The following is a 12,002-nucleotide window of genomic DNA, read 5'->3' on the forward strand; positions in this document are numbered from 1 at the left end:
TCCTGAGCCGCAGTTTGGCCGCCTCTGGTAGAAAAAAGTATATGTATAGACATCCAATGAACTAGGGGGGAAAGCATTTAAACTGGGCAAGCGTTAACTTTAAGAGCAATTCATTGTTTCAGCAACACTGGAGAGAGAGTCACTAAAACTAAAAATTACGGCATGGATATGAGGGGAGGAATTTTATCGCTACTGAAGTTATGGGTACCATCCAGTTGGCGCTTATGGTTCTTGAGTAACCACACAGCACACAGAGCAAAGTTTTGGTCCAATGGCGCTTCTAAAACCAACAAAATTTTATTCCTGGTTATAATATAATGGGTTCCATACATGGAAGAGGCGAGGTGGTAGTGAATCATAAGCTCTTTATTGATTTCAGCATAGTAAGGCCTAAGTATAAGACTGGGGGAAAGGGCCAACGGGGCCAACCATATATACATGTCAGGGTTCCCGCGCTAGCGTTCTATTGGCCCATTCAACCCAGCAGGGGGCTTGTGATTGGAGCAGGGCAACAGGGATTTGGAGCAGGGCAGCAGGGATTTGTTCCCAAGTCCCCAAGCTCTGGTCGTCTGGCTCCAATGAGCCATAAGGGAACACCCAATTCGGTTCTCACTTGATTCACAAGCCCTGACACACATAGTCCCTTAAGTACGCAGGCTTGTGGTGCTCCTGTGTTGATCGCCTGGGTGCGGAAGAGGCGGTGGCACGGTGGTGGCTTCCAGCGTGGCGAGTGAAGGGGTCGGTGATCCTGGAATGTCTGCTGGTGGTTCGGGATTTCCGGATGCCTCATGTTCCGTCGGAACGGTGGGGGTCGGAATCGCTGTGGCTGCCGGCTCAGGGGCTGTCTGAGCTGGGTCAGCTGGCAAGTCCCATGACCCGCCGACTTCCTCGATCTCATCCCCAGGCGCCTCACATGACCTCAACTGGTAGATGTGTCGCCACATGGTGAACCCCGCCCTCTGTGGTGACCTCGTACATACAGACCCCAGTATTCTTGAGACTCTAGCCGGAAGCAAAGCTGCCCCCCCCAAAGTTCTTGGGATACACTAAGTCCCCTGTTTCAAAACCCCTGGGTGCTCGGACTGCGTCGGGTATCTCTTGCAAGTCCGGGGCTCGATCAGGGCGCATGCGGTCTAAGAGTGTCGACAGCTGCCGGCCCATGAGAAGCTCAGCTGGGCAGCGGCCAGTGGCTGTGCAGGGGATAGCATTTTGGGCTAGCAGGAACTCTGTGAGGCGGGCCTCCCAGTCCCCTTGGATGATGTGGCGGAGTGACTCCTTTGTGGACCACACCATCGTTTCCGCTTGGCCGTTGGTAGCCGGGTGGAAAGGGGCTGACCAAATGTGCTGGATTAGGTTACGGCTGCAGAAATCCTGGAACTCCCCTGAGGTGAAGGCTGTCCAAGTCGAGCGTTTCTGGAAGCCCCTGGGTGGCAAAAAGCCTGCGGAGTGCTGTGATTGTGGCTCGGGAGGAAGTGGAAGCCACGGGTACTACCTCTAACCACTTTGAGTGGGAGTCCACAATGAGGAAAAATAGCTGCCCCTGGAAAGGCCCCATGAAGTCCAGATGCAGGCAAGACCATGGGTTGTGTGTGGACTCCCACTGTTAGTTTGGGGCTCGGGGCAGTGCTGGCTGGGTCTCCTGGCATGGCTGGCACCTCGTCACTCAGGATTCAATGGCGTCATCTATTCCCGGTCACCAGATGTAGCTGCGGGCAAGAGCCTTCATCTGCACAATCCCTGGGTATGAGTCGTGCAGTGCGGTTAGGACTCTCTGGCGCACAGTAGGGGGCACCACCACCCATCCTCCCCATAGTAAACAGCCCTTGTGAACTGATAGCTCATCCTGGCGGGACGCGAAAGCTGCAGACTCTGAGCCCATCCGGCCCGTGGGCCATCCCCTCCACACCCAGTTGAGAACCTGGGAGAGGATTTTGTCCCTGGCAGAAAATTTAGCGATGTCCTTAGCGTGAACCGGGCGGTCTGGAAGCGACTCCAACAACATTATCTGGTGCACTGGGTCCCCGGAGGGAAGTGGCAGTCGACTCAACGCCTCCACATGGCCCATAGACTTTCCTGCCTGGTATTGGAGGTCATATTGGTACCCTGCTAAGAAAATGAACCACCTTAAAACCTGGAGTGATAGCATCTGTGGTGTCTGGAGGTCGGGGACAGCTAGGAGTGGTTTATGGTCTGTGAGAATGGTGAAGGGTCAGCTGTACAGATAATCATGAAATTTCTTAACACCAGCAACAATGGCCAGCCCTTCCTTATCTATTTGCGCATAGTTGTGCTCAGGTTTTTGCAATGTTCTTGAATAATAAGCCACCGGAACCTCATGACTGTCTGGCAGCATGTGCGCTAATACCGCCCCCACCCCGTAAGGATACGCATCACACACCAAGACCACACGCAGCTGCTTGTCAAAATACACCAGCAGGTTGTTGGACATGAGGAGGTCCTTCACCACCTGGAAAGTGGTGACCTGACGGTGGCTCTATACCCACGGGGCCCATTTGTCCTGTAAGTGGTAGAGGGGCTCCGCTACCGCCGCCTTGTGGGGAAGGAAGGCGTGTAGAAGAGGAGTCCTAAGAAAGCCTGTAGTTCCACTTTATTGGTGAGGGGGGGCATCACAGATGGCTTCCACCATTTCCTTCGCGATGTGGATTCCGTTCGCGTCCACGGAGTATCCCAGGAAGTCGATCTTAGGGACCCCCAACAGACATTTCTCCCTCTTCACTTTTAGGCCTGCTGCGTTGAATCTTTGGAGAACTTCATGGAGGCGGGAGGTGAACTCGTCCTCCGTGGCAGCGGCAATTAATACATTGTTGAAAAATGGCTAGACCCCCAGGATACCTTTTAAAAGAGAGTCCATTAGGTTCTGGAAGATACCCGGGGCCACACTGACTCCGAACTGGAGGCACTTGACCTTGAAGGCGCTTCTATGCATCACTATTGTTTGTGCCTTGGCCATGGCGGTGTCCACTGGCAGCAGTTGGTACACCTGAGCCAAGTCCAATTTTCTGAAAATCTTGGCCCCTGCTAGGGAGGCCAACACGTGGTTTACAACTGGCACTGGGTAGGCATGGTTCCATAATGCCTTATTTATTGTATACTTATAGTCCGTGCAGAGGCGGACTCGGCTGTCGGGCTTGACTGGGGTGACGATAGGCGTCTCCCAGCGGGCATTGGCAACCGGCTCCAACACTCCCTGGGCTACCAGGAGGTCTAGCTTCTCCTCTATCTTGTGTTTCAGGGCAAAGAGAACACGCCAGGCCTTCAGTCTTATGGGCTGGATGTTTGGGTCTAGTTGCATAGACACAGGGGGCCCCGTATAAGTCCCCAGGGTCCCATCAAAAACTGCCGGAAACTCCCCACAGATGCTCTGGAAGTCCCTGGGCCGGGTAGGAACCTGGTTTAATCTGGTCACCTGGATTCCGAGGGGTCTGAACCATGTTCTGCCCTGCAAACTGCTCAAGTCCCCTTCCACAACTATTAGGGGCAGTCTCCCTGAGAAGCCGCCATATTTCACCCTCAGAAACCCCACTCCTTTTACTGCAATCTCCCACTTTTGGTTGTCATGGACCACAGATAGGGATGGCTGCAAATGGGCTTCCCCCCTATGTTGCTTGTATATAAGAGAAGTGACAACTTATAGCACATGCTGTAAAAGTGAAACTAGATCTGGAAGCTAGATGATCTAGATGACAGCAGGTGGCTGGGTGCCAGAGGTATTGCATCAGCCAGAAGCTCAGTCAGCATGACACAGCAAGATGCTGATTGGCTGGTCTATGTATAAATGTACAGAGTCACTATGGTGTGTGTGGGTTAATGGAGTTGGAGTTGCAGCAGAGCATACTGTCGGAGAGAAGAGTGATTGGTGTGTAAATAAATGTATATAGTGGTTTTACAGCTACTGTGTACAACCTTCATTCTTGCGTTGCTAAGAATCACCCTCTTGGACTCTAAGTGCATCGACACCCTAGGGCATAACTTCTGGAAGGTCTGGAGCGAAATTAAAGTCTGTCCAGCCCCCAAGTCCACTTCCATTTTACATGGTTTGCCCTCTATGAATATAGTCACTTGCAACTTCCCAAAGGAAGGCAGGGGAAGTTGGCATACCTGATCATCCGAGGAGTAGATGGAGTGGAGGTCTTCTGCCATGGCAGTGTCTTGGTGTCTGCCCACATTTCGCCGTCTGGCACTTCTCAGGGTGGATTGCTTTGGCCCGGAGTGGCAGACCCTTGCTAGGTGGCCTGTCTTTCCGCACTGGTGGCAGACGGCGTCTTGGAAATGGCAGGAACGATGCTCGTGGTCCTCTCCGCAGCGTCGGTGCACTACCAGTTGGCCGTTTCGGTGGTTGCTTCGAAGCCACGTGCCGGAGCTTGAGTGTGTCGTCCTTCCCCAAGTCCTTGGATTCGGACAATGAATCGGCAGCTCTATGCACTGAAGTCGAAGCTCGCTCCTTCCTTGTCTTCTCATAGGCCGTGACTTCCTTGATGGCCTTGGCCAGATCGGTGTCATCCTTACCGACCAGTTTCCTCCACAGCTTCTCATCCCACAGACCAAAGATGAACCGGTCCCTCAGTGCTTTGTCCAGGTCCGGGAACTCTCATCGGATGGACAATTAGCAGAGAGTGGCACTGAATCCGGCCATGGACACATTGGGTCACTGGCTGCATTCCGAGAACTCGAGGCAGCGTGCCAGGACTGTCAGCTGTGGAGCAAAGTGAGTTGTGAGGGCCGTGGTGATCTCGTTGAAGGTTGCCGCCTTGAGGGTTACGGGCGCCATGAGGCCTTGCGCCAGCTCCAGGATGTCCATTCTGCAGGAGCTGAGGAGCAGCGCCTTCTTCCTGCGGCCTGTAACTTCATTGTATTTGATGTGATTCTCCAGCTGCCCTAACCATGTTTCCCATCTCTCAGGCCTGGTCAAGTCAAAGACTGGAATTGGTCCTGGCGTAGCAGCCATCTCTTCCACGGTGGTGCGGAGCACGATGCTGGAACTGAGGCAGCGATGCGCGTTGCTGTGCCACTCACCAGGATCCCACCTTTGTTGCCACTATAATATAGTGGGTTCCATACATGGAAGAGGCGAGGTGGTAGTGAATCATAAGCTCTTTATTGATTTCAGCATAGTAAGGCCTAAATATAAGATTGGGGGAAAGGGCCAACAGGGCCAAACTTATATACATGTCAGGGTTCCCGCACTAGCGTTCTATTGGCCCATTCAAACCAGCAGGGGGCTCGTGATTGGAGCAGGGCAGCAGGGATTTGGATCCTGCTGCCTCTTGTTCCCAAGTCCCCAAGATCTGGTCGTCTGGCTCCAATGAGCCATGTGGGAACACCCAATTCAGTTCTCACTTGAGTCCACATACGTAACACTGGTATAAGCTTTCATGTGCACACAAACTATTAGAAACTTTGCATTAGCTGTGAGATAGCATTTTCACACCTACACAGGGCTTTTTTTGAACAGGAATGCCGTTCCGGCTGGCTTGGCACCAGAGGGTGTGGCCCCAATATGCAAATGAGTTCTTGCTGAACTTTTTCCACCACCCCCCCCCATCTACAAAATATTGCCATTTACTAAGAAATTACAGTTTTCCTGCCATGGATGCATCAGCTGAGAGAGGAAACTTTTCCTTGAAAAAGCAAAGTATTTATTAAAAGCACAATATTCAGCATTTGGTTTCTATGTTTGGACGTAGCCTAGGGTTGCCAATTGGCCTGTGGTACAGAAAGGGAACCTTGGGGTTGTGGGGTTTTTTTTGGGGGGAGGAGACTGAATATCTTTTAAATCATAAATAAGAAACTCCATGATCCTCAAGTCTCTTAGGTCTGTAACACTTGGAGAAAAATGTCCTGCCCCATTAATAAATGCTTACTTGGATGTAATTTACCAGCTTATGTTATTTACCTCCATGACATGGAAAGCTTCAACTGCCCATTTCCACACATTAAGCCAAAGGGACAGGACGTTTTTCTCCAGGTCCCTTGGTAACCCTGTTTGGAGCTGCTCCTATGTGTCTGCTAATAGTAATCATGCCCTTCATTTTTGTTTTTGGTTGCTGTATCTCAGCATCTTTGCAAGAAGTTGCCATGCTGTGGCCTGTACCAGATGAAAGATGGTAAGCAAAGCAGTAGGAGGCACTGAAGATGAAACCAGCTGTGCCCTGTGAGTTGTGTTTATGGAGCTCCCAGAAATTTTTAAAAACTCAGTTCTCAGGCATGCAGGGACCACATATCCTAAATAACAAGTTTTTAGAGAAAATGTGGGGAGCTCTGGATATACAACTCCCTTGGGGTTTGTCTAGTTTGGCCCAGTGTAGACAAGGACGGGCAACTAGGAAATGCATGACTGTAGAAATTTCAGAACTGTATGATTCCATTTAAGGTTTAGCAAGCATAAAGGAGGTTGATGGAAGCATCTGTTTCATTTTCCCCCCAGTCTGGTTGGGTTAGGAGGACACCTTTCTATAGGTGGATGAAAACTTGTTCAGAAGAGGTTAGTGATCTTTCATGTGAGGGCAGGGAAAGGAGAGAAGTTACCTTTTCCCCATGTTCTGTATTTCTGACATCATCCTATCATTTTGTGAACACTGTGATTGCCTCTTTCTCAAGTTTCAAATCTTCAGACTTTGGCAGTGTCCCAAGTTTCAGTTCTAATAAAGTTTGCTCGCTAGAATGTGTTCTCACCAAGGACGTCCAATGTTTCTAGAAGTTTCTACACTTTGTTATGCCAACTTGGGAGTTGCCCAGAAATCTTGAATCTTGCTTCAAGCCACTTTATTCCATGTGCTCTACCTCCAGCTTTTTTTTTCTTTTCAGTTTTATGAACTGTTTTACATAACACACTTGGGATGTTTGTTGGTTTTGGATTGCACAGAACATAGCTTTGTACATAACAATAATACCTCAGCCTAGTCCTTCAAGAGGTCTGGCTCCACAGGACAGAGCTGCAGAGTTTAACTAGCAAAGGAAAATGCACACCAGTGCATTCCTCTGGAGGCAGATCATGCTGTGAAGTGGGGAGATTGGATGAGAAACCTTTCTCAAAACCCGTGAGAGGATTCTGTGTTTCATACTCCTCCTTCCCCATTCAGTGGGATGTTCAAGGCATACTTTAAAGAGAAAGCTTTCATTTGTTTTTTTGAGGAGAAAACATAGTGAAGTTATGTCCGTGAGCTAGTGTGTTACAGTAGTTAGAGTACTGGACTAGGATCTAGGAGACCCAGGTTCAAATCCCCACTCTGCCATAGAATGCAGAGAGTTGTGAGGATAAGATAGAGGAGAGGAGGACAAACGAAGTCTCCACAAGGGCTGCATGTGCTTTTTCACACATATTGTGTGGCTCTTGAAGCTCCTACTGCCTCATCAGCCATCTTGGATATGGCATTTATTTAAATCACTCCTCCAAGCCAGCCAGCAGCTTGGAGAATGCATTTAAAGTTAAAGTTGCTTTCTTTCCACTTCTCCCTCCATCCTCATCTTCCTTCCTTCCTTCTTGCGGCTTTCAAACATGTTTTAAAGGACTTGCCGCTAGTGAGCATACATAGAGAACTCAGGGTGCCATGCTTTCTTTCTGTCTTTGCACACAGTCTGAGAACAGCCGCAGGATGGTAAAGCAGTCAGCTCTAAACAGGATTTTCCCTTGGCTCTTTCCTTTGGCTTTTTCCTCACTGTGGTACATTCCTTGTGTTTTCTGTCCATGGCTCTTCTGGTTTTCTGCCCACAGTCTTGGCATCTGTGAAGCCCTAACTCTGGCAACCCCTTTTGCTGTGGTGTGACTCTGATGTCACATGACCATGATGTTATGTGAGTTCCCGTCATACACATGTAGCTCAGTAGGTCCCTTGCTGCCCCCTGGGGGTTAAAGCTGGGTCCCCTGTCTAGAAAGAGATGGGATGAGTAAAGAGGTCAGAAAGTAGAGAGAAAAAGGGATAATTAATTATATTTATTTTATTTACAACATTTATGCCCAGCCAGGGCCTCCCAGGTTCAGTCACTGAATAATCTCAGCCTGTCCAGCAGCAAGACCGTCCCACACACCAGTACCTCCAGCTGGGTGCTCATGTCTTCCAGCAACTGGTGAAGTCAGCTGTTGGGGCTTGGTGTCATCTCCCACTCGCAGAGCTCTGTGATGATGAAGTCCCTTGCCAAGGAGAGTCACACTTGTCTGCACATGCTAGGCATGGCACGCTCTTGATGCTTTGCTGCGTCTCCAGCTCTACACTCTGTGTGCTTTTTGTTTCTTGATCCAAAGAGATTATTTAGTTTGGTGGCTCACAGAAGATCCATGTAGCTCAGCCACCATTTTAATGTTAGGCTTCCAGAGACAGCCAAAATGCCCCCCCCCCCCCAACTTTTTCACTAAAGCATGAAGGGAAACATGTTTTCAAAGCTTTAGGCTTCCCATCCCAGTCTCTCTCTCTCTCTCTTTGCATCTCATGTCTCACACTGATGATCCTCCCTTTATTTTGTTTGCATGCAGCACTGAAATGTTTTTTTGGCACTGGGACGCTGTTGTTTGCCTCCTCTCCAATCCCCCTTTCAAGTCAATACAGCAAGGAACTAAACCTCACACAGCTCCTTTTAAACTCCCCCTTTTAAATTCAGTGATCTGAGACTAATGATAGTCTCATAACACTTGTAAAAATAATATAGATGATGATATTGGATTTATATCCCATCCGAATCTCAGAGCGGCTCACAATCTCCTTTACCTTCCTCCTCCACAACAAAAACCCTGTGTGGTGGGTAGGGCTGAGAGAGCTCTCCCAGAAGCTGCCCTTTTCAAGGACAAGCTCTGTGAGAGCCATGGCTGACCCAAGGCCATTCCAGCAGCTGCAAGTGGAGGAGTGGGGAATCAAACCTGGTTCTCCCAGATAAGAGTCTGTGCACTTAACCACTACACCCAGCTGGCTTGTACACTGACTAAAGGAGGAGGATGAGAGATAGTGCAGAGTGGGAGGAACGATCTCAGTGTTGGCAGTGGAGTGATCTTTGAGGGGCAGGAAAGGGTCAGGGAGGAATCCAAAGGAATCTGTATTTTTTGCTTCAGCTTGGGCGCGAAGAAAGGGAAAAACCAGCACAAAAACACTCTCAGAAAACTCATAGAAACAGCAACCAGAAAGCAAATGGAGGACTGAAGAGAGGCAAATCAATGCAGAACAAAAATAATAACTCAAAAGACATGCACAGTGAAAGCAAGGCAAAACCCCTATGCATAATAGGCCTTTGAGTGGAAACACACACAGCATCATTGTATTTGACTGGCTGATTAAGGAATGTAAAGGTTCACCAGATGTGACGGGGCTACAGAAGAAACAGATAAATTGGTGATGTATGTTCCAGAGTAGCATCATCATCCTTGGAATAAAGGACAGGGGAAAGCAGCTCTCATCCTACCAGTAAATTCTCTTAGTGATTCTGCTGAGAAAAACTGGTTTCAGACCTATCCTGGCATGCAGATTTGACTCAAAGTGCATTCCACAGCATCTTTAGACAAAAACAGCCAAACTACCCCTCCGTGGCCATTGCATCCACACAGATACTTAGCCATAGTAACCATAGTAACCCAAGACCTGACCATCTCCTCATTTTGGTTGACAGAACAATGTGGCTTACAGCTCACCAGAAAGTCTAGGTGCAGGTCCAGTATTCTGTTTGTGGAACCAACCTCAGTGGATGGCTCTATATTGTACAGACTGTATTTTTCCACATGGATCTTTTTATATATTGTGGTTTATTCCTCTGTCTCTTCAACTGGTTCAGATCAGTGAGTGTTCTATAAAACTGTGGGTTGGCCCTGGGGACTTTCTCATTGCCTTGTACATGTGGCAGCACGTCTATTTGCCTCCTGTTCTCTTTTCAAGTTGGAGATCAGCTGTGTTAAGCGGACATCACAAGGTGGCGCTATATGCTTCCAAAGCCTATGAAACGGCTTCAGTGCCATGGCTCTGATGTGGCTTTGTACAGATGCTTGCACACATATGAGATGCAAAGATTAGCAGGAAGAAAGTTGTCACTCCATGAGATAATGAAGGCTGCAATTGTAAATGGGACCCAAGGGAGACGTTCCTGCTGAGTCGTTCTCTGTGCTCCTTGGAGTTTAAATAATATAACCACAGGAATATTCATGAATGTTGCCAGATGTTGTAAAGATAATGGAAGATGAAGACCACAGCCCTCAAGCCATGGGAAGATCAAAATTACCCAGCAATAAGAGCTCTGAGGGATGCAAATGGAGAGTTGCACTATCCTTTCTGGTACTGCACCAATGCATTAGCATCTGTACACCTGGATACCTATTTTTAAGTTAAATTTTTGTCTTTCCCTTCCTCCAGGAAGCTCACTGTATCTTTACAGCAGCCCTGTGAGACAGATTCATCTGCGAGGGAGCTTGTGCCTGGCCCAAGATCCTCCACTGAGCTTCATGGTTGAATGGCAATTTGAACTCAGGTCTTCTTGGTCAGCTTACCAGTTTCTCAGCTGGCCCTTATAGTGGAGATCTAGGTTCAAATCCCTATTTACTGATTGAGGCAATTTCTATGCTGCCTCTTCAGGTGGCTTACAATTAAAATCATTATCAATATAAAAATAACAAGCCATGAAACTTTGCTAGGTGATTAGTCTCTCCTCACTTTAACCTGTTTTTCAGGTCAATATCAGAAGGGGGAATTAATGTATGCTGCTCTGAGATAGAAAAACCAAGATAAAAATGGGATATTGTACCCAGAACAGGAGCAAGCCTATTACAAGATGAAGACAAATTCCATATTTCAGGTGACTAGCTGGTGCATGAGCAATATAAGCTGCTGGCTGAGTGAGGAATTTGTGGAACTGAAAGATAAAACTGAACATTTCCTTGACTAAGCTGACAGGTAACTTGGGTGCTTCCTTTGCTATCTTGACAAATATGCCTGAGGGTGCAGACAGTCACTGTTTTACAAGGATCCCTCCTTCCAAGCTGAGATAGGAGGGTCTCATGCTTCTTCTTTTTTTACATTTCATACTGAAAAGAAATGTTAGAAAGTGGAAGGAAGAAGAGTGAAAGCAAGAATTAAATGTTTTCTGGTATCTGCAAAAAACTGGCAGATAATAGGCATAGCCATTTAGTCAGCATCTAGGTTGTCCCCTTAACCTCTTAGGTCAAAAAGGAAGAACAGCTGGCAATGCTTCTGGCTCTGGCTGCTTCACACAGCCTGGCCAGATCTCTCCTAAGATTAACCTAACAAATTAATAAGGGTCTACTCTAGCCTTGGCATAGTGCCATCATAAAATTATAGAATCATAGAGTTGGAAGGGACCTCCAGGGTGATCTAGTCCAACCCCCTGAACAATGCAGGAAATTCACAAGTGCCCCCCCGCACACCCCTAGTGATCTGGAAGCATTTCCCTGGAAGGGCCATGAGAACTAAGCACTGATGCCCTCCTTCTCATGATCTGCCTAAGTTCACAGAATCCATATTGCTGTCAGATGGCCATCTGGCCGCTATTTAAAAACCTCCAAAGAAGGAGCACCCATAACCTCCCAAAGAAACCTGTTCCATTGAGGAACCACTCTGTCAGGAAGTTCTGCCTATTGTTTAGCCAAAAACTCTTTTGATTTAATTTCAACCCCATTGGTTCTGGTCTACCCTTCTGGGACAACAGAAAAGAACTCTGCACCATCCTCAGTATCATGGCCCTTCAAGTACTTGAAGATGGTTATCATAACACTTCTCAGTCATTTCCTCTCCAGGCTAAACATACGCAGCTCCTTCAATCTTTCCTTATAGGACTTGGTCTCCAGGCCTCTCACCATCTTTGTTGTCCTCCTCTCTGGACATGTTCCAGCTTGTCTATAGCCATTTTAAATTGTGGTGCCCAAAACTGAACACAATACTTGAGGTGAAGTCTAATCAGTGCTAGAGTTAGAGGTTCCCAACTTGTCAGGGAATTTATGAACCCAAATATTATTCTGGGGTTTTGTTTGTACTCATACACTTAACCATCTGCATGGC

Source organism: Heteronotia binoei, chromosome 12 (genome assembly GCF_032191835.1).
Source record: "Heteronotia binoei isolate CCM8104 ecotype False Entrance Well chromosome 12, APGP_CSIRO_Hbin_v1, whole genome shotgun sequence".
NCBI lineage: Eukaryota > Metazoa > Chordata > Lepidosauria > Squamata > Gekkonidae > Heteronotia > Heteronotia binoei.